The sequence below is a fragment of the Halichoerus grypus genome, chromosome 13 (assembly GCF_964656455.1).
Source record: "Halichoerus grypus chromosome 13, mHalGry1.hap1.1, whole genome shotgun sequence".
Classification (NCBI taxonomy): Eukaryota; Metazoa; Chordata; class Mammalia; order Carnivora; family Phocidae; genus Halichoerus; species Halichoerus grypus.
In genome coordinates, this window is record NC_135724.1 from 38,735,897 (window position 1) to 38,760,237 (window position 24,341).

General features: G+C 34.1%; 1 protein-coding gene and 1 non-coding gene across 2 annotated transcripts in view; both read left to right on the forward strand.

The window, feature by feature from the left end:
- Positions 1–24,341, forward strand: part of CCDC178 (coiled-coil domain containing 178) — a 410,550-nt gene that overhangs the window by 255,945 nt on the left and 130,264 nt on the right. The gene's annotated exons all lie outside the window — the stretch shown is intronic.
- LOC118533191 (U2 spliceosomal RNA) lies at positions 1,561–1,743 on the forward strand. The gene has a single exon (XR_004916107.1). It is a non-coding gene; the product is annotated as a U2 spliceosomal RNA (small nuclear RNA).

The following is a 24,341-nucleotide window of genomic DNA, read 5'->3' on the forward strand; positions in this document are numbered from 1 at the left end:
TAAACAAAATTATTTTCTAAAGGAATGTGAAAGCGGTTTTAGTTCTCTTTTTCATAAGTACTTTATATTGCTTGTTATCTTGCATATATTAAAATTAGGCTTCAAGTAGTGATTTTTGAGTGCTTGTTTTAGTGTAGATGGAAATTCATTTCTTTGCTAGGAAAATCATAACTCCTTAATAGTTTTGTCACGCGCATGCACACATGCACACACATACACTTGTTCAAAAGGAGTTGCTGCACTTTATAGACTGATAAGCTTGCATTAAATTTCTACTGGCCCTTTTCCCTGAAGAACTCTCAAGAGATTTCTGAAGAGCTTTTGTGATCCTAGACAGGAGTAGACAGCTGGTCATCTGTTGTTCTATCCCAATGAGTCTCCCTTCTGTTGTCCAAAATATCATAAAAATATCATAAAAATTAAGGAAATCTACGTATGTCATGAATCCATAAAATATATGTACATACTAGTCTATTTTATCATTTACTCCCATAAAATATATACAAATCTATTCTAAAAAGTTAAAATTTACCAAAACTTATATACACAAATTTACAGACCACACATAGCACAATTTGCAGCCTAGAGAAATGTAAACAAACAAAAAGATGAAGTATGACATTATAACTTCATAAAATTAACTATGTACTGTACTACTGTAATAATTTCATAGCCACCTCCTATTGCTATTGTGGTGAGCTCAAGTGTTGTATCTGCTCGAAAGGCCCTGTGAATGCTTATCATCTCTGTGTGAGCACTTCCTCTCTCCAGTAAATTGCTATCCTAGTAAAAGTGATCGCAAGATATATGGGTACCTGGCAACGCCTGGAGACGTTTTTGGTTATCACACCTGGGGGGGATGTTGGAGGGGTGTTTCTGCTATCTAATGGGTAGAGGCCAGGGATACTGCTAAAAATCCGCCCCCCCCCCCAACACACACACCAAAAAATTTTCCAGCCTAAAATATCAATAGAGCTAAGGTTAAGAAATCCTAATATATATATAAAGAGATTCAGATACAGAGACAGAGATAGATGTATTATATATTTATCATATATAACTATATATATATGGCACACTGCATACTATATCCCCCTTTTAAAATCCCAAGCCACATTTGCATATTAAAGATTCTGAGAAATCCCATTTTAAGAAGCCTGTTGACTCAGTTAACCCTGAATTTCCTGTGATCCCTGGAACCCTTTCTTAGGAAACCTGTTTACAACTGACTGTATTTAGTAGATTAAACCTTGCAAAATATTATTCTATAGAGAAATTGAGAAAATTTAATGTCATAAAATCATACAGTCAGGAAATTTTGCTTACATATAATTTTTATAAAAAGAAGTAAATAAAGTATTCTTTATTTTACCTATAAAGCCCTAGAAAAAAACTGGAATATTTTCAAATAAATAGGTTATGTTCTTTGGAATCCATACAGACTTAGAACTCTGACTTTTAAAAATGCCATAGTGTAGCTATAAAATGAAATAGTAATTTTTAATCACCCAAAGACCATGTTAAAAAATTATAATAAAACAAGTAAAATGTTTATAATATGTACCTCCTTGGCCTTTTGGCTAAGATCAAGTGTAGTATCTGTTCTTATCAGTTTAATAGGTATATTTTCTACTTAGGCTTCTCTAATGTATAACTTAGAACTGCAATTGATTTGCAATTCTGTGGGATTATCAGTACAATGATTTTTTTAGTTTTGAACTACACATATGCATCACAATGACATAAACATTTGAAAAAATGCTCTTGTAATCATCTTTCTCCAAATCTACGGAGCTGTATCTTATAATCATTTATTAACATGAATATTAATATAGGAAATGCATATTCATATACTAAATGTTTTCTCTAGGTATTTTTGTTCTTTTTCCAGAGTTTTACTCTTATTGAAAGTGGGAAGGAATATCTATGGACAACTTATTTATTCCCTCTGAGCCTCTGAAAAAATGGAAATATTAATGTCTCCCTAGAAGGATTATTGTAAAAAGTATATCATAACAGTTAACATTTATGAAGCGCTAACTATGTGTAAGGCACTTTGCAAGCTTTTATATGTAATTTTATTTATTCAACAACCCCATGGAACATAAATATATATTTTAAATAAAAAGCACCTAGAATAGTTTTTCACAAACTATATATTTTGCACATGGAAGATATGACAATTGATATTGTTATTATTCTTTAGATAAACATATATCCCTTACTTCTTATACAAAATCTTGGTGTGGCTATACTATTATGAGAGAGCTTCTAGTCTATAATAGGTATAAAATAGTTTATGCGACCTGAGAATATAGTGTGAATTAAGGAGAGAGAGGACAGAAATACAGGGTAATAGTGACATCATGATAATCACTTAGAAACATACACGGGTGCTGGAAGGAATAGAGCAACAGACAAACAACTAATTGTTTAGGTAAAGCTGACAGAGGGTTACAGAATAGAAAATCTTATATATACACACATACATGAGAAAGTATGAGGGATAGACTTGGCAGTAACTAATGGATTAGTCAGAGTTACATCCAAATCTTATACTAAAAAACACCGTTAGAACATATACATTTATTAAAAGAGCCCATGCACAATACTATAACAACTGGAAATTACCTAGAGATAACCCAAAGAGGAAATATGTTATTAGAACCTTCACGAAGAAGTCTGTAAAATCACAGATGGAGAAGACAACAATAAAAACAACACATACCATGATGACACTCAGTATTTTAATTTGATGGGATCTGGCATCTTCACATTGCAATTCTAAAGCAATTCCAGACAAGCTACAATGACACAAGTAAACAGTATTTTATTTACATCCACATTTCCAGAGAACATATTTTGTACATAGTGGAATGTGTTCTACTTATCCATATTCTATGTACACCTATGTAAACCTGATTTTCCAACTAGAGAAGAAGTTATTCAATTTTCAGAGGTTCCTTAATTCACTAGGCACTAGATCACAAGTTATATTTCTTTTGTTTCCTTGAAATGGGCCTGAGTAAATTAACACTACAAAAATATATAATTAATGTGCCTGTACAATCTGACCCCTTTAAGTGTTTGTTAATAAATGACTATGGAAAAATATTGTGGGCAGATAGGCATTAAAAACATTTTCCTTTTGTCAGCTAAAGGGTAACTCAAATAGCTTTCCTATCAAAGTAATCCTGAATATGACAGATTCCTTTTTTAAATCTTATACTATTCCATCATAGTAAATCAATTTAAAAACAAAAACAAAAACATGTACACACAAGCCAATACGCTATCCGAGAAGAGGAAAGAAATAATGGAGTGAATAATATAGTTTTAGAATTCTGTGAAGTTGTGTCAGATATAAAATCATTTTCAAATTATTTCCTTGGGTGCTGGTAATCAGAATTGTGTGGTCTTTCAAGGAAAAAATCCTCATTTTAAAGAAAGATATGCAATGTACTCATAGGTTATTGAAAAAAGTATATAAAACAAAGCTACTATCTGCATTGATGTACATAGAAAAAGAGCAAAAATGTTATCTGTAAAAGCAGAAAAGAATTTGGCCTGCTTGACTTTTTGTATCAAGCATGCTACAGCAATCTTTTGATTCTAATATGAAACTATAGTAAGGATCATTGCACTAATGCATGAGGATTTGTGATAATGTTGCAGAAATTTTACTGTCAAAACTGAACTGCAGTGTAATGACTTTTGTTATCATGGTTTCTAATAACTATTCAGCATGAATTGACCCTACATATGTTTTGCTGCAATAATGTGTCAGTAACTCAAAAAGCTAAAAAGGAAATAAAAAACAGTCAATACAGTACTATGTATGATTTCATGATAACCTTTCTCCATTCTGACTATTAATATTGTTAAAACAATTGTAACACAGACACCATGCAAACTACAGGATCACAGAAATAAAAGCTTAGACACTTTGTGACAGTTCTGGCCAAATATACCTTAAAAGTGCTTTACAAGAAAACAGTTCTCCTCTGTTCACACTGAGAACTAGGTACTGATTGGTCCCTTACTACTTTGGAGTCTGTTACTCTCTGCTGTAGGGATGCTTTGATATGTTTCTCTTCTTTTCCTTACAATGTGTTTTAGTTTCTTCCCCCCTTTTATGAGATTCCTCTCTCTTTCTCTCTCGCTCTTGCTCTCTTATTCCTTCTTTCTTTATTCCTTTATCTTTGCATCTCTCCATTGGAGGATATTTTCACTGGAGCATCTCTTTGTTGCAATAAATAAGGGAAAATAAAAATAACCTACTGCACACCTCCTATGTGGCTGCCACCATGCTATGCATTTCAAGTGTAAAGCATTGAACCCTGCACCTACAATAATATAGTTACAGATAAAGTTCTCATTATTATTCTATTCTTCTTATTTAATTTATAAATACTCTATGGAGGGACGCCTTGGTGGCTCCGTCGGTTGAGCGTCTGACTTTTGATTTCGGCTTAGGTCATGATCTCAGGGTCCTGGGATCAAGCCCAGTGTCAGGCTCCCCACTTGGCAGGGAATCTGCTTGTCTCCCTCTCCCTCTGCCCTTCCCCCCAGTCATGTTCTCTCTCTCTCTCTCTCTCTCTAAAATAAATAAGTAAATCTTTTTTAAAAAACTCTATGAGACAACGGTGAATATTCTAATTTTTTCTTAGGAAACTAAGAGCTACTGTAACAAAATACCACAGACTGGGTGGCTTAAATAGTGACCTCATTTTAACTAAATTATCTTTGTAAAGAGCTTATCTCTAATTACAGTCACATTCTGAGGTCCTGGAGGTAGGACTTTAACATATGAATTTGGAGGGAGAGGAACAGTAAAATCCATAATAGGTGCTTTGTAATTTAAGGGCACACTACTTGTCTGTGGAAAACAGTGCTGTGATTCAAACCCAGGTCCCTTGGGCTCAAGCTTATGGACTTTCTGCTATTCCACAGCTTCTCTTATATTCTTTTTTTCTACCCTGCTCAACCTGTTATTCATCCTGTGCATCATTATATCTCTTTAAATGCAAACATCTTTCAATTATAAGGACTTTGTAACATCTGTGACACCAGGTGTATGATTAAGCAGTGCCTAGTAATGAAATACTTTTTGATGGAGAGATTTTATGGTTTTGTACAGGAAATAGCAGATCATTTATGTTTCTCATCAGTGGTCAGAGATCCAAGCAGGAAAGTTCTTTTTCCAACTAAATGGACTTTAAAATTCCTCTCTCATGGCCTCAGACTGAAGAACATGTATTTATCAATGCAGATGAACCTAATCACAGAGACTGCAATAGAAATTAGGATGAAGATACAGGCCATACATGTTAAAAAACAGAGAGAGAGAGCAGCAGCTGCAAGAGGCAGGCAGCATTTAGCAAAGAATGTAGAAGGAAGGTGCTCCTGGGTGGCACAGTTGGTGAAGCGTCCTTCTCTTGATTTCGGCTCAGGTGAGGATCCCAGAGTTGTGGGATGGAGCCCCATGTCAGGCTCTGAACTCAGCGGGGAGTCTGCTGGAGATTCTCTGTCTCTCCCTAGCTCTCTGCCCTTCCCCCTGCTCATGCTCTCACTCTCAAATAAATAAATAAATCTTTTTAAAAAAAGAATATAGAAGGAAGCAAAGCCTTCTGTGGAAATTTGATAATAAGAGCTTGAGATTCTGGGAGATATGGTAGCATGAGTAGGTTTAGACACATGTATACACATGCACGCATGCACCAAGGTGCCAAGAAATAATATAATAATCAATGCTGAAAGGATAGGTGGCTGACAAATACACTGTACAAGTAGAATTTCTCCCAAACACAACAGAGTTGTAGAAAAGAATATACGAAGGATACCAAGTGCTGATAAATGGAAACTCACATTCTTTTAAAAGAGCACTGCAATGTGACAGTAGGCAAAGGAAGGAATTATGGGAACACCACCTCCCCAAATATCTTCCTGTATTGGAAGCACGTGGGCCAAGGTAAGGACTATCATAGTGAGTCCTCCTTTCAGCTTGACCGAGCTTCTGAAAAGCAATCTCCCCTAACTTGGATGAGATCTTTCTTACCTGGAGGTGAAAGGACTAGAGGTATTCCTCTTGGTTATCTGTGGATAGTTTATCTGAAAGCATTGTTACATTTGTGCGCCAACAGCAGTGTAGCACATGTGTGTGGGAGAAAGGCCTGGGGCTGTCCCAAATAAAGAGCCGGCTGGTTGTGGGTCTTATCTCTAGTGATGCCTCACCAAGTTTTAAATTTCAAGGATAAAGAAAAAATTCCGGAAAGGATCTATTTAGAAGAAACAGTGATACAGAGGGAAATTATCACACTAACCCCAGACTTAACATTGTCAATGTTTTATGACAGAAAACCGTTAGAAAAATATCTACATAAATGTACAGAACAAATTAAGGCACCCAAGAATGCTGAATCTAGGCAAATTATTGTTTATGTGATGAAAATATAAAGGTATTTTCAAATGAGCAAACTAACAACAAATACAGCAAGTTTTAAAAATCCGGATGGCCAATAAACATAGGAAAAAATGCTTCTACCTCTCTAAAAATTGTATACATACAAATTAAAATGAGGTACAAGTTTTCAACTCTGTTTTTGGAAAATCAGTAAGATTGATTACATAGTGATGGTAGGGGTGGTAGGAAAAGAGGCATCCATAAAAGATGAGAACTCTCATTTGTCCATAACCAAATTCACCAACCTACCTATATCTATTCCACAGTTGCTGTCCTTCTTATTAAAATTGAAGTACTTCAGCTCCTAATATAAATAAGGCCCTTCAGTTGTGCTCTAAAGCCATCCCTTTCACCTTTTCATAGCCATCATCCATACAACTTTCCCATCCTTCTGTATCTTCAGATTTTTTCCCTCTCCACTGGACTATTCCCATCATCATACAAACATGCTGTAGTACTTACCACCTCAGAAGCCCTCTTTTGATTCCACATTCCCTAGAGCCCTTCATTTTTATTAAAAATTTTGGAATGAGTCTTCTACATATACAGTCTTTACCTCTCACTTCCCATTCTCTTCTTTGAAGTACCACTTGTCAATGACTGCCATAATGTCAAATCCAGTAGTCTGTATCTGGTCTCATCTTGCTCAATGGCTCATAAATATTTGTTCACTGTTGACCATTCTCCTTCTTGAAGAATCTTTTGCCTTGGTCATGATACCGTGGTCTCATTTTTTTCCCCCCTCACTGGACAGTCTATATCTCCTGTATTGACAGCTCATTCTGTTCAATTGCCAAAGGTTGGGGCAGTCCAATGCTCAGTAGTAGGATTCATTCACTTTTTTATCCACGTCCTATCTTTAGGTGGATGCCTAAATAATTATGCAAGCATAATTTTGAGGAAAAGAAGCCAAAGAGTACATACTATATGATTTTTTATTGTTGTTTATGTGAACAACAATATAATATATATTGCAACAATATAATATATATTGTTTATATTTATATATGTTTATATATTTATATATGTTTATATAAACAATATAATATATATTGCAACAATATAATATACATATATTATATAATCTATGCTGTTAGAAATCAGGAGAGTTGTTATCCTCTGTAGGAGGTACTGACTGGAAGAGGACATAAAGGGGGTTTGGGGAACGTTAGTAATGTTTTCTTTCCTGATCTCGCGGATGTGTTCAGTTTGTAAGTAATTCATTGAACTCTTTACTTGTGATGTGCATACTTTAATATACATATATCATAATTAAATTGTGAAATCACCCAGTGACTTACACCATATTCAGAATAAAATCCACACTTCTTGCGCTGGCCTGACAGACTGCATAATCCACTCTCTTCCCCCTCATGTCACTTGCAAGCTCATTCCATTCTGCTGTGGCCTCAGGCTATTTATAGATCCTTGGCTACTCATTCTCAGGATGGGGTCTTTGAAATTTTCAATCCTTCCAGATGTAAATTTTCTCCCAAATTTCCTATAGCTAGCTCCTTCTTTCCACTTAACAATCACATTAAAAGTTTCCTCCTAAGAGCAGCCTTCTCAGAGCTCCTAATCTGAAGGTGTGCCTTGGCCACCCACTCTCATGTCACCCTATTTTATTTTCTTCATAGCACTTAATATTTCGATATTTTATTCTATGTTCATTTGCTCATGGCCTATTTCTGCTGACTGAATGTAAGCTCAATAAGGGCAAGGAAGGAACTTATCCTCTTATTCACAACCACAACTCTAGAACACAGAAAAGTACCTGGCAAGTATTTTTTCAATTACTAGATGATTGTTCCTGGTGGGGTATCTAACAAAATATTTATGCATACCCACTGAGACAGTATTTCTACTTCTGGGAATTTGTAAGAAAGTAATCTGAAAAAGTCTGCAGAGATATACATATAATGATGTCATCTATAATTTGCAACGACGTGGATGGAACTGGAGGGTATTATGCTGAGCGAAATAAGTCAATCAGAGAAAGACATGTATCATATGACCTCACTGATATGAGGAATTCTTAATCTCAGGAAACAAACAGAGGGTTGCTGGAGTGGTGGGGGGTGGGAGGGATGGGGTGACTGGGTGATAAACATTGGGAAGGGTATGTGCTATGGTGAGCGCTATGAATTGTGTAAGACTGTTAAATCACAGATCTGTACCTCTGAAACAAATAATACATTATATGTTAAAAAAAAAAAGAAGAAGAAGAAGAAGATAGCAGGAAGGGAAGAATGAAGGTGGGGAAATCAGAGGGGGATACAAACCATGAGAGACGATGGACTCTGAGAAACAAACTGAGGGTTCTAGAGGGGAGGGGGGTGGGGGGATGGGTTAGCCTGGTGATGGGTATTAAATAGGGCACGTTCTGCATGGAGCACTGGGTGTTATATGCAAACAATGAATCATGGAATACTACATCAAAAACTAATGATGTAATGTATGGTGATTAACATAACAAAAAAAACTAAAAATAAAAAAAATGATGTTGGCTATAGCACTGTTTATAAAAAGGAAAAATGTCAGCATATTCAATATATAGTAATATGGAATTGTTTGAGTATATAATAGAATTGGCATATAGTAGAGTATGATAGAGTCTTTAAAAAGAATAACATAAATAAATGGAACATATTTCATTAAAATATCAGGTTATAACTCAACATGTACTGTATGATTCCTATTTTGTATTCTTATATGCATTAGATTTTATTATATTTATTTCTATTGATCCATCTGGAAAGATATAGTCCAAAAGTTAACTGTATTAAGGCTGTTTGTGGATGATTTTCAGTCTTCCTCATTCCTTTGTTTATTTTATTTTTATGATGAGCATTTATTATTTCATGATATAAAATGTAAACCTTTTTTATGTTACAAAATAAAAATTAATAAGGCCCTTGAAACAAGAAGTGTGAAACAAAGTAGCTATCATGAGATTTTGAAAAATGGAGAACACTCAGAAGAAAAATCTAGAAAAATCCAGATCAGATAAAATTCCAAATATTCTCAGCTCCTACTATAAATTCTTTTTACTATAGTTCATTCGCTTTGCTTACTTAAAATAGAGATAATTCTCATTACAAATATGGGTTCAGTTATTGTCATAAGGGTTTGTAATCTTCACAGTCTGAAGTAATTACACCCTTAATAGAAATTATTCTATCTTTATACAAGGATAATGAACCCTACATCACAATTTGGATCAATGCTGAAAGAAAGAATAGGAAAAATGCGACAGCATCACTTAAAATATATATTTATAAATTTATAATTATTTTATTTGTCTATGGTGATGCCACACATACACTTAAGAAATAAAGAAACATTTTAATCTCTGTGTAGCTAGAGACACCTGAAATGAATACAAATTCGAGTATGACATCTGTCTCTAATAAGACCCTGGGAGAGTCACCCAGACAGTCTGTTTCCTCAAGTTCTCTTTCTTCTTTCGCTGTATAGAGGTACTGTGAAGATTATGTGAGAGAATGTATGTGACAGCTTTATATAGGGACTACAGCTTGGTATATCCTCCTAAATATTTGTTGGCCTCTTAAATATTTGTAGCCCATATATGGGCTAAATAATTCTCCTCATTTTATAATTTTCTTATGGGTACCATCTTCAGTTTCTTTTATTGCCTGAAACACTTGTGAGGGGGATATCCTCATATTTTCTCTAAATTATTTATGTTTAATTGCTATTTAACCATGTTTTTAAAGTGTAGCTCGAATCTTCTTATTACAGAAGTAATACATACACAAGGCAGAACATTTGAAGAACAGAAAAATGACCACATTTTATCTTTGAATCCATTAAAAGGTATGGTATTAGTGACCAAAACTGGAAACAAGTATTTTGCTGGTGATTAACTACAACAAAGAAAAGGCAAAATGATTTTTTTAAGTCCTTGAATGTCTTACACCTTCTAATTTTCCTATAGAGTGTTGGCGGTTTTCACATTACCATCACATTATTGATTAATATTCTAATAAGACAGATTTCTTCCATGTATCTGTGTTTTGTGTTTATATTATCCCATCCTTTCAATTTTATGCCCTTCTTATACTGACTGAGTAAATTTATAATTACCTAGAGAGTTGATGAACACACTCTAAGTTATTTAATGCAGGTCATCTAATAGTAGTTGACTAGATGGTCCCCAGGACCAGTTCCTGGGAGCTACATCCAAATATTAATGCAACTTGAAGTGGAAACTTGTATTGTTTTTTAATTGAACATTCAAGCATGTTATGCATTCACCTATCTAAAAATAATGTGATTAAAGTCATATTTTCCCAGGTTTGTCAATGAAAATGTGACAAAGCAGATTCTAAGAAAATAAGATGGATTGTCACTATCATTTTTTCTTGTCTCTGTGGCTTATGGTGCTATCACAAGATTAAGAACAAGATTAAATAGGGTCTGGCATGATTTGCTATTCAGAAAACCTTGGTGTTTCATGGAATCCACATTTTCCCAGATGTTTAAAAACTGATTTATTATTGCCTCTAGTATCTTCCCAGGTAACCAAGTCCAATTCTTTTATCTTTTTAAAGATACATAAATATTTTGCTAGAATTTAGTACTCCACAATCCCCTACCTATAAGTTTCTAGAAATTGTGCATATTGGCCAAGCTCACAATCATTCTGGACTATGAATACAAATTTTATACAGATCCTTTTCTTTGAATACTCTACCAAATACTTGTTTAAGCATCCATTTCTTTCCTTAATAAACATTTAGATTCTTAATGCTTACAGTTTTAATGTGTTCATTTTCTTACCAATTTTTCCATATCTGTTCCTTCCCCTCCTTCCCATACTGCTTTCTTCCATTCCTCCTTCTCTTTCTCCTCTCTTTATTCCTTTTTTTTCAAAATTATTTAATATGTTGGGGCGCCTGGGTGGCTCAGTTGGTTAAGCGACTGCCTTCGGCTCAGGTCATGATCCTGGAGTCCCTGGATCGAGTCCCACATCGGGCTCCCTGCTCAGCAAGGAGCCTGCTTCTCCCTCTGACCCTCTCCCCTCTCATGTGCTCTCTCTCTCTCATTCTCTCTGTCTCAAATAAATAAATAAAATCTTTAAAAAAAAAAAAATTATTTAATATGTTTTTACTACCCAAAATGAACAATGATAGTAAAAGTCAACTTTCTTTTTGGTGTTAAAAAGTGTCCTAATTAATATTTTCTTTGTCTTCAAATATATTTTGAAGACTGTGCTAAGATTTGGGCATGATCTCAATAGCTCTCCAACTTCAAATAATAATCCCTAGGAACTCAGACACACTGAACAATGTTAAGCAGCTACTGTTTTAAAACAAAAACAAAATCAAAATCTAAATTATTAGGTGAGACTCAAAAATCTAGGATTGTTTCTTAGAATAATCTAAAACAAAAAGATAGTAACCAGAATGAAAACAATCACATGTTGTAGGCTGGTAATTGCTTTCCTTACCTTTCAAACATGGTAGTTAGAACATGTGTTTTATTCATTATTTTAATAATTTATATTACTCAGTCATCAAAAAAATGAAATCTTGCCATTTGCAACGACGTGGATGGAATTAGAGGGTATCATGCTAAGCAAAATAAGTATCAGAGAAAGACAATTTCTTATGATTTCAGTCATAGGTGGAATTTAAGAAACAAAACAGAGGAGCACAGAGGAAGGAAGGGAAAAATAAAGTAACACGAAATCAGAGAGGGAGAAAAACCGTATGAGACTCTTAACTATAGGAAACAAACTGAGGGTTGCTTCAGGGGAGAAGTGTGGCGGGATGAGGTAACTGAGTGATGGGCATTAAGGAGGGCACATGATGTAATGAGCACTAGGTGTTATATACAAGTGATGAATCACTGACCTCTACCTCTGAAACTAATAATACACTATATGTTAATTAACTGAATGTAAATAAAGTAAAAGTAATTTCAAGAAAACAATTTCGTAAGAGAAAAGGAAAATTTGTGTTTATTTATTTTTTTTTTTAAAGATTTTATTTATTTATTTGAGAGAATGAGATAGAGAGAGCATGAGACGGGGGAGGGTCAGAGGGAGAAGCAGACTCCCTGCTGAGCAGGGAGCCCGATGTGGGACTCGATCCCAGGACTCCAGGATCATGACCTGAGCCGAAGGCAGTCTCTTAACCAACTGAGCCACCCAGGCGCCCAAATTTGTGTTTATTTTTATTTTGTGTAGAACAGGTCTATAGCTAAATAACACAATTTTCAGGGGGAATAAATTTCTTCTATAGAATAACAAGATGCACTAGATCAATGGACATATGTATACCTGACTGAAATGAAGTTTCACAAAATAATTATTTTGATTTTAATAATAGTTTTATTGAGATATAATTCACCTATCATAAAATCCACCCTTTTAAAGTACATTCAGAAGGTTTTTGTGTATTCACAGAGTTTTATAACTATCACCACTATCTAATTTTTATCACCCCAAAAAGAAACCTTGTAGTCATTAACATCAGCCCCTGCCCCTGGCAACCTTCAATCTAATTTCTGTCTCTATAGATTTCCCTATTCTGGACATTTCATTTAAATGAAATCATACACTATATGGTTTTTTGCAACTAGCTGATTCGATTTAGCATAATGTTTCAATGTTCATCCATGTTGTATCCTATTTTTCCACTTTATACCTCTTATTGCTGAATTATATTCCATTTTATGAATACATCACATTTTGTTTATTAAGTCATCAGTGGGTGGACATTTGGATTATTTCCACGTTTCAGCCCTTCTGCATAATGCTGCCCACATTCATGTTGACATATGTTTTCATTTCTGTAGGATATATAGCTAGGCATGGAAACTGACAAAATGATTCTTTACAATATTGTATACAATTCACAATTTTTGGTGTGATTTTTCTATTTTCTTCTGTTCTTTGCAGTTTCATTTTTTAAATGGTAGTTACGTTCCTCTAAATTGGTATCACTCTAAATGAATTGCAACCCCCAGTTTGAAAAATCCAGGGCCGGAAGATTCATCAGGTCTTTCCAGATTTAACACAATAGTGCATTATGTGGCATTATTGTTCTAGGTGCTTCATAAACAGCTTTTCATTTAGTATTTATAAGAACCTTTTGAAGCAGGCATAAATAGTCCCATTTTATGTAGGTATAAACTGAGAATCAATTAACTGAAAAAACTTTGCCTCTAAGGCCCATGCTGTGTACTTTATTAAAATAAAGTCCAGCTACATTCAACTGGTCCTTTCAATCTTACTAAGTCTTCTCATTGTCCCTCAAGTCAGTCATTTGAATAGCCTTGGCTCCTGACTTTCACTTCATGGCTGAATGAGAAATGTCTTTTAGTCTGCTTGCTTATTTATTTCTTTATTTACTGTAAAGTTTGCATTTTTTTCTGTTTTTCTTTCTACACTTTTAATATATGCTTATTACAGAAAATATGGAAAATATTGAAAGTAAAAAAAACTAAAACAAAAACAAAAACCCCATGACTCTAAATACCTACAATCCCAACATGGAAGAAAACATTTTTGCTTTATGATACAGACACTTCCAGTCTGTCTTTTAACAAAACTGGACTCATCCTGCACATAATGTTCTACAAATTGGCAAAGTATTCATAATACATGATTACATATATTTGCTTTTTACTTTATCCTGAGTCTACCCTTTATCAGTGACGGTTCTCCCTTTGACTACTAAGTTTACAACCTTTTATGCTTAACTTTCTTATTTCCTATCCCAAGTAAGAATGAAATTAGACTTTCCAACTTCTTAATACTGGGAGTTTCTGGATCTGTGCCAGTTTCCTCCCCAGAAAAATTCAAAATTCCGAATCTTCTCACTTTTAGCTAATTTATTACTTCTCAAAATCTATTCTGATTATCTCCCAATTTTGCCCTACTTTCCAGGCTTCTTTTTAATTTCAGAGAGGGACTGTAAAAATAATTTTTAACAAGGACAGTTTTATGCCTCTGCTACACTTAGCGACATTTTTTCACTAGTCCTAGTAGGTAACCAGATAATTTGCCAACCCCAGTTCATAAGTTTGAAACCACACTTGATAACCATCTCAGAGACAAAATGAGAAAAAGTTTAAATGTTGAGGCAGGGGAAGTAGAATCAAAAGACAGCTTGTAGTAATTCCTAAAAGCTAAGAAATCCTTGCATGCATTTTGGATTATAAATTACTGAGAACGGGAATTACTCTTAACTTGACCTCTTTCCTGGTGCACAGGTGATATTCCATAGATCGTTGCTTGATGATTATAAGTGAACCGGCCCCTTCTCATCCCTTCTCCCTCCACCTAGATAAAGGCAGAAGTCAGGTAATAGTCAAATCACACATAGTAGCATAAGCATATGTGCCCAAGGAGGCAATTTCTTTTTTCCATTTATTTAACAAGCATTCTTGAGTTCTTATGGCAAACCTATCTCTATAGTAGGTGCTCAAAAATTGGTGGTAGGAGGAATTCAAGATAATTAAAAGTCTATGTCCTTCCCTCGTTGAAATTACAGCCTCATTATGTAGGCCAAACCTTTTCATGTTAAGCATTAGAGAACACTCACAAAGAATAGGAAGTGAAAGATAAGACTGGATTTTTTTTCACATGAAAAATATTCAGTGATTGTCATATTTATTCGATTTGAAGACATAGGTCATGGGAATATTCAGTGCAAAATGGATTCAGCTCAAGATGGCTCATCCAAATGGGAAAGGCAGAGTGTGTACTAATCATGGAAAGGGCTGTTTTTTCACTGGGATAGTAAATGTGATAACTACACATAAACAACAAAGTAAGCATCAGGTGCCTTGTTCTCCTGATCTGGCTCTAAATGAGACATTCTGGTATAATAGTTTAAGTTTTGGAAAATAAGCAGTATATTAATTAATTTAAAATCATTTTCACTATGACACCTTAAAGATTTTATATACTAATTATTTTATATGCCAGTGAACAAAATATTTTTCTAAAGGAACAAATATAATTTTGAAACTAAAGGTTGTTATAAAATGTTATCCAAATAAGTAAAAAAAAATAAATTGTATTTTAAGTTGTTATATAATTTGAAGTACAAACACTTTTTGAAACATTAAGCATTATTTTACTTTTTTTGGCCTGCTTTGACTGTATACATAGGTTGTTTCATTTGTGTATTTTTTTAATTTTCTTTTTGATTCTTCAATCTCTGAAGACAGAGATCCCTTTATTTTTTGTCCCTACTTTCTTCTTATATATTGTCAATAAATGTTAATTGAATTGAAATCCCCCCTTGCATGTTATTTTTATCTCTGAAACTCTCATTTTGGAGTTATTTACCTTTCTTAAAAGGCGTAAGACAGTATATTCTTAATTTTTTTTTCATAAAGAAGAAATACAGTTTTAATCACAAAATATTAACCATATTAGTCGATTATTTCAGTCTGTTTCTGAGTATGGAGCCTTCAACCATTTGAATCCGTATAAGAAGTGTGTCCCATAAAAGAAATAATAAGTGCTTATTATTATCTAGGAGACATTAGACCTTTCCACAGGTTACAGGGACTGATTTGGGATAATGGAACAAATCCGTCCGGGGAATGCCATCTCAGTATGTGGACTATGTGAATGGATTATCTTATGGATTGAAGCCTGTGATTTTCAGGCTGATGTCCAGACACCAGATGGCTTTAAAATCCTTTCATCCAGAACACTAGCAGCCTGCTTTAGTCACATTGCTCTTGCTAATATTTGTAGAGCATCTATGTGGTCCCCAGTGCATGCACTTATTATTCTATTAGGCAGACATTATTCCTTTTGAAGCTAGATCACATGACTCCTGGGCTAAGTTGACATTAATCACTATTTGTCCAGCCTTAGGCTATAAAGTTTCTATATATGCATCTTCTAGGGAAAGACTTTTCAGTAGTCTGTTCATAAAGATGAAACAAAAAAAATGATTTACCACTATCACCATTTAAAAATTTAAAAATTAAGCTGTACTGCCCAAATACATGTTAATAATAGGCAATCCTAGTTGCTAAGAAGTCAAAAGATCCTGCCTCCTAAAGATTGATGAAACTAATTTATGATGAGCTAGCATAAAAACTTCCTGGTCTTTTTCAAAACCACACAGGCTAAGTTGGGATAGTAAGAAATGGTTTTATGGAAGCTATTCATTTCAAGAATTCCAAATATACCTTAAACACTGCACATGTTTTTTATCCTCCTCTGGGCTTTTGTTTCCTCTTGATCGAATCAAGTAGGAATTTCCCTTCTGTATAGTGGTATGGTTGGACTCTGCTTCTCTTTTGAATACCAATCCATATAAAGTGTAGAAATAATAAAAAGAGCCTCTCTTTACTTGTTTAATCAGCTTTGGTTGCAAACTTTCTGCAGTAAAAGATCATTATCATATAACTCAAATTTGTAATCTTGTTACCCTCTTATACTAGAGTTCTGAATTTACCTAAGTTGACAAAGAAATGAAATTTTGCAGCTTTTGTCTGACATGCATGCTGTTTATGATTTTAGGGATTATATTCATTTTCAGTATTAAATTCATAGAATAAGCAAAATGTCAAACTTTGTTTACTAATTTTATACTTATCTGTTCCTTTAATATCCTGTCTTGGTTCTCTAGTTATAACATAGATGAACCTAAAGTTTGCTAGAAACATTTGCCATTAGCTTCTTCTAAAAAAAAATTAAATTTGAGGATAATCCTACCTCCAGAGCTTATTCTGTTCCTGGCCATTGACTGTGACAGTGGAAGGCTCATCTGAAAGCACCAGAGCATCCCATCTAAAAGCATAAAACATATTACATTTCATGAAAAAGCTAATTCAGATTGTTTAATTCTGGTAATATTGCCTCTGTCACCTTCAAAATCAAAATGTTCTTTCCTGTTATTATAAGGAAAACAACCAAATTGCTAAAAAACCCATTTGAATACACAGCTGCCTTATGTTGCATACTAATTTGATTAAAAACGCTCGCGCCTCACCAGCATTTTTACATAAAGCACATTGGTGAATTTAACAAAGACTATTTTAAAAATATATATGAGGCAGTGTTGATGACCAGAGTCTGCAATAGTGACCACTGGCCCCCCAGGACTGAGCAAAAATCTTTCTGGCTGTCTTGGAAGGCATGAAACAATTGTCAAGCTATATTTGTTTGCTCACTGCTTTGGGCACTGAGCCAACCTCATTGCAAATAACTGCATTAGTCAAGTGTATCCAAATTATTACAACACAGCGTCCATCCCAGTTATTGCTGTTGAAGCATTTTCTGAATCTTCATGTCACTAGAAAACATTTATTTGAAGGGTGAGCATCACATAAATTCAGGTCCACTTGGATTTATAGAAAAGTGGCAAGACTACTTTCACAACTGGCTTTATTTTTCCTGTCTCTACAAGGAGTTTTTGAAGGGCTTATTGTTAGGATCTTACTAAGTCAGAAGAATTTCCAACCCTCATCAGGATATTTTTTCATCCTGTATTTTTTCTTTTATTTCTTCATTTCTTTCTTGGGATGATTTTTATCCAGTGCTAATATTTATCCATATATTAACTGACTTTAACTTTGTTTCTAATACTGAATGTGAGGGTTGAAAGCATTGGTAATTGGTATAAGCCAAGCTACTGAAGCCTATGCAATTAAATAGACTGAGATTTTAGAAATCTTATTCCATATCTTACAGGTAAGCCACAAGCAAGGTCTGCTTACAGAAAAAGAAATTCCATGTCTTCCTTGATGATCATGCTGGTGAATTCATATATCAATGAACATATTTTCCAAATGCCTTATTACTCTCTAACAATAAGATACGCTATTTCAAAAGACACATTAGCTCCTTAACCCACACAGAATTGCTAAATACATATTATGAAAATTTATCTGACATAAACCATGTTCACTATTTAGTTTTCCAAGTTAACTCCACACTGTATAATGTTTGGGTTTGGTTTTGGTTTTGATCATGATTTTTTTTTTTTTAGTTGCCTGCCCATTTTCCTATTCATTCCCTTTATATTATCTAGAGAGCCATTTTACTCTTACAGATAATCCAGGCTATTGGGTGCCACAAGTGGCTTCTTAGGATCTTAGATTAATAATTTCATTATCTGTGATATGAAAATAATGATGTCTGTCATTTTTATTTCAAGCCTTTTCCGAAGACTAAAATAAATACTAAAAAGTATTAATAAGCTAAAATTTTCTTTATTATAAATTTAACGTTCAGCATCATTTTGCCATTTGACCTCTCAAACACACCTTGGAAAATATAACAAACTTACAGGCACCTGGGTGGCTCAATCGTTAAACGTCTGCCTTCGGCTCAGGTCATGATCCAGGGTCCTGGGATCGAGCCCCGCATCGGGCTCCCTGTATCGGGCTCTCTGTTCTGTGGGAAGCCTGCTTCTCCCTCTCCCACTCGCCCTGCTGGTGCTCCCTCTCTCACTGTGTCTCTCTCTGTCAAATAAAAAAAAATAAAAAAAATTTAAAAAAAAGAAAGTATAACAAACTTATGGGAAAATGAACCTAGCTATATCTGTTTGAAAAATTATAATGAATAAAATAGTTATGTTTCTATCCAGGTTTTATTTCATTAAAAGCTATTTGATATGAAGTATGAATAAACAAACACAAAATATAATCTTAATTTTATTCTTACAGTATATTAAAAAGTCCTCCAGGAAAATAATTCTACCGGGAATGAACAGAATTAGGAGCTCTCTGATTCTTCTCTTACGATTCTTTAGTAAAGAGTGTGTTGCACCTATATTTAAGTTAAAAATAATAAACTTGTCTCTTGGGATGCCTGGCTGGCTCATTTGGTTAAGTTTCTGCCTTCTGCTCAGGTCACGATCCCAGGGTCCTGGGATCGAGTCCCGTAGCGTATCAGGCTCCTTGCTCAGCAGGGAGCCTGCTTCTCCCTCTGTCTGCCGCTCCCACTGCTTGTGCTCTCTCTCTCTCTCTCTGACAAAAAAATAAATAAAATCTTTTAAAAAAATAAAAAATAAATTTGTCTTTCAACAGTATTTATCAAGTAGTCACCCCGTCAAATACACTGAGACCTCCAGAATCTGTAAGAATAAGTGCCTTAACAGGGCGCCTGGGTGACTCAGTCGTTAAGTGTCTGCCTTCAGCTCAGGTAATGATCCCAGGGTCCTGGGATCCAGTCCCGAATCGGGCTCCCTGCTTAGCAGGGAGTCTGCTTCTCCCTTTCCTGCTGCCCCTCCCCACCCCCCCCCACCATGATTTCTCTCTCTCTCTCTCTCAAATAAATAAATAAAATCTTAAAAGCAGCAAGTGTCAAACAGTTGGGAGATGGTTAAATAAAATATAAAATATTTTATAAAATATAGAAACAACTGATTTAAACTATAAATTCTGGGGCGCCTAGGTGGCTTAGTCAGTTAAGCGTCTGCCTTCAGCTCAGGTCATGATCTCAGGGTCCTGGGATCCAGTCCCACATTGGGCTCCCTGCTTAGCGGGGAGTCTTCTTCTCCCTCTGCCTCTGCCCCTCCCCCTGCTCATGCTCACTCTCTCTCTCTCAAATAAATAAAGAAAATCTTTTTAAAAATAAAAAAATAAATTCTAAGTTAGCAAATGCCATGGAAATTACCTTGATATGATGTAAAGTGATAAAAGTCTGTATACAACATAAAAGTATGATAGTAATTGGGCTAACTTATATGGATATATAATTACACACTAATTTTGAGTTATATTAAATCAAATACATATATGTTTGATATGTATGTATATTTGATAGGAAATGCAAAAATTCTGAAGTTTATCGAGTTGTAGGATAGTATTGATAATTTTATGTATATCTTTATAATCCCTCATATTTTCTAAATATTGTTTCATAACTTTGTATGATTTCAGAAGTTAAAAAACAGACTAAATATTAATTTTTAAAAAAATCTTATGAGGTTATGAGAGAAATTAATACACTATTAATTTCAAGTGTGTTATCAATGGTAAACCTTGCATTTAATCGGTCCACTTTATTTTGTCTGTTTTATAGTAAATTACTATTAATTTTGTGGAAAAATATAGTTACTCAAAAAATTATTTTCTTGTTAGTTTATTAGAACACAAGGTCATTGACTTATTTTATTTGAATGTCATTCTGGTGATAGTATAGAGATGGAGTAGGAGTCATTTTTTAAGTGAAGTTCAAGAATTCTTACAATATTTTAGAAAATGCCTCTATGTCGAATAGACAGTTTTACTAGAGAAAGTTTTCTCTTTCTCATGACCTGAGCTGAAGGCACACTTGAAACTAGACAGTTTTATACAAAGGATGTGAAGAACATTTCTGAAATTTTAATATATTATTTGTAGGCCTCATTGTTTTTCACTACCTATTTTTCTACTCTTTTCCCTTGACAAAAATGAAGCTATCCTTAAATCTTTATTTGATGGTTTCCCGTAAGATACAAATAGACAAAAGTAACACAGTCAGGATATAGGACATTCTCAGAGATTTGTATACAATGATTTGCTTTAAAGCCTCCAGAAATTTTTGTGTCGAAAACCACCTGTAAATAAAAACACAATTATGAAAGAAATAAGCTGGAAAATTGCTATTTGCATGATAAGTATTTTTATATCATGGTTCCATTTCATAATTTTGTGAAAATTTTTTTCAAGAAATTGTGAAGAAATCATTCTAGTGACAGATCCTCTGTTCTAGAAACTTCTAGAATATTATACCATCATACAATGTAATTGTCACAAGTTATTACTAGAAAACTGACTCAGAATGTTTGAAGCATAGTATTTTAGTATCCTAGGGCTCCCATAACAAAGTACCACAAACTGGATGCTTAGCAAAACAAAAATTATCTTACAGTTCTGGGGAATAGAAATCCAAGATTGGGGTACCAGCAGAACCACACTGTCTCTGAAAGCTCTAGAGAAGTATTTGTCTCAGGCCTCTCTTTCAGCGTCTGGAAGCTTCAGGCATTTATTGACTTGTAGATGGCCATTTCCATATTATCTTCCCTCTGTGTATGTCTCTGTGTCCAAATCCCCCCCCCCCCCCCGCTTTAAAGAACACTGCTTGAAAAATAAATAAATAAATAAATAAATAAATAAAGGTCACTGGCTGTATTGGATTAGGGCCCATACTAATGACCTAATTTTAACTTGATTGCCTTTGTGAAGACCTTGTTTCCAAATAGGGTTACGGTCTGAGGTACTGGGGATAGGACTTCAACCTATCTTTTTAGCAGGACAGAATTCAACTGTGAACACATGTGATCTACCATTCTTATGTACTGTAAGCTTTAATGTTGATCTTTTATGTTTAGAAGCATTAAAGTTACTTTTCAATAAAAAGCTAATTAATAACTGGTTTTTAAGCAAGTGCTTTTCTTGAGGACAAATCCCTTGACTTAGAGGACCCTTGAAGAATTATAAATACTGAAAAACAGCAAAATCCAGCTCATCATTAGGCCTTCACTATAGAGAGTTAAAGAAAGCTAAGAGTACATCCAGAGTGCTGTGTTCTTTGCTGCTTAGTCTGTAAGTCTGTAGGAAGATTTTTGAACTTACAAGGGGACATGAAGATCAAGGCATTTTAGGTTGAAAGTACGTCTTTTCATTTCACAGATGAAGAAACACTTGAAGGCCTTGAGCAATATTTGGCCAGAAAAAAAAAAAGAACTTGCTGGCAGATGGATTAAGCAGACAAAGTTTCATCCATAAAGAATATTTTATGCCCTAAAATATATAAAATTAGAAGCATCAACTGGGAAGCTGATAGTTTCATACTTAGCAAACATAGCCAGTAAAATGCATACATGTCACAGAAATGAAGCTTCCAGAATGTAGGCTACCACTTTGTAACATATTGGTTAAAACTGTGAGACACAACCTATGGAAGGAAAAGAATGAACTTAGAGAAAGCAGAACCATTAATATCTGCCCTGGGACATCATAAGCCTGAGGTTTGAATTCACTTTTTTCTTTATTGTGCTGTTCGTATTTTTTCTCCTAATTCTGCTCTGATTATTTAGCTGACTGAAGCAACTAAAGTAGAATAAGTTGTGACATCTTTGCTTTTTCAGTTGATTTTTTTAAAGTAACAGAAAGAAGACAGTTGCATGTGTCATTATGCAATACTTACAAAATATATGTGTTGCTTGGAATTGCCAAAAGTATCTACATACAAAAGGTAGCACATTCCATTTCTAATACAGTGTTTTTACCATAGACAATAAATGTCAGAGCTGAGTTAAAGTGAAGAATTATTTACTTTATGAGAGTCAGTCAAATATTAGTTATATAAGACATTTCTGTGTATCTATACTTATAGTCTTATCTTTGTAATAAAAGTTTAAATTATCTTTGAATGAGTATATGAAATGGCTTTTCAGTAGCACATTGATTGTTTCATTTCTCATTGAATTATGGATTGTAGCATTATGATAAAATTGATAATACTCAATTTTTTGTTCTAAAATATTTTAAATGTTAAATAATATCATTTAGGTTCTGAAATTACTGTATCCTGTTTTGCTTATAGTTAGCTTTGTCTTGTAAAGGTTTTCATTTTTAATAAGTTCATGCTGTACTTATTTTATATTAAAACAGTAGGATATGAGAATTTGTCTTTCTCCAGGACATCAAAAATGAGTTCAGGCTACTAAGATACCCAGGATTTGAAAATGGTTTTGAAGCGGGGTGAGTCATGGGATTTATGTTTAAGTCATATAATGCCAAATAGTACTTGCATGCCACTGGCCGAAGATTTCTAGGTGTGGGGCAAACAAACCTTAAGGTTTTAGACCTAGATGCAAGTATAAGATCTTAAAATTAAAAACAGGTCACTCCTTTGACAATCAGCCAGAAATTAAGCCGAATTTAATTTCTTTCTAATATACACTGATTTCATATTTGCTAAAGCTAACGTCATTAATAGCCAACTACATATCGAAAGCCTTTTATTCGTAAATCTAGTGACCCCTACACTGTACCAGTGATGCTGTTCCTCTGTAAGTCCAAGTCCTGCGTGCATTTTCATTATGGGAAGTGTAAAAACTGAACTATTTTTGCGGTATGTAAATATGATAGAATTACTTTATCAAGATACCTTAGAATTTATAGAGAGGATGGCCAGAGCAAATCAGATTAAATTTTTGACAGATTTCTGTGATTGTTAGACTCTAAGTTTCTTATAAGAGACAAATGGAATACATTGTTCCCTCAAGAACTCTGCACAGGACCTGTGAAGTAGATTTCAATAATTTTTATTTTTTTAGATTGCAATAATGCTTGAAGTTTTTAGTTAGCAAATATTTGCTAAGCACTTACTGTATGTACAGCACTATGCACAATACTAGAGACTCAGTGTGGCTACATAAGATAAAATGTAGGCATAGATTTAAGTTATTTAGTGATCATTTACTATGGTATTAACAATAGTAGGTTATTAAGTGCTATAGGCATCAGGCACTCTCTATATATTATATAAATTATATAAACACATGACTTAATCCACAGAAGAATTTTATTGCCATTTTACTGAGAAGGAAATTTAAGTTTACAGAGGATAAGTTATTTTCCCAAGCAATATATATAGTTAAAAGCAGGTCAACCTAGAAAATTATGCGTCCAAATTCCAGACCCTTAACTATTATCCTAAACATCTTTAAATATATATTTTTTGCTTTATTCTAGTATGTTGTATAGTATCTTATGATTTTGATAGTTACATGTTTAATTAAACTGAAATAATACAATGGTGAGAAATCGAAAGAACAAAATGTACTCAATGTGACGAAAGTGTTTAATTTGCTTTTAGAAAAATCATATATACCTAACTGCTAGAAAATCTAAGCATTGGTTTTATGATATAATTTCT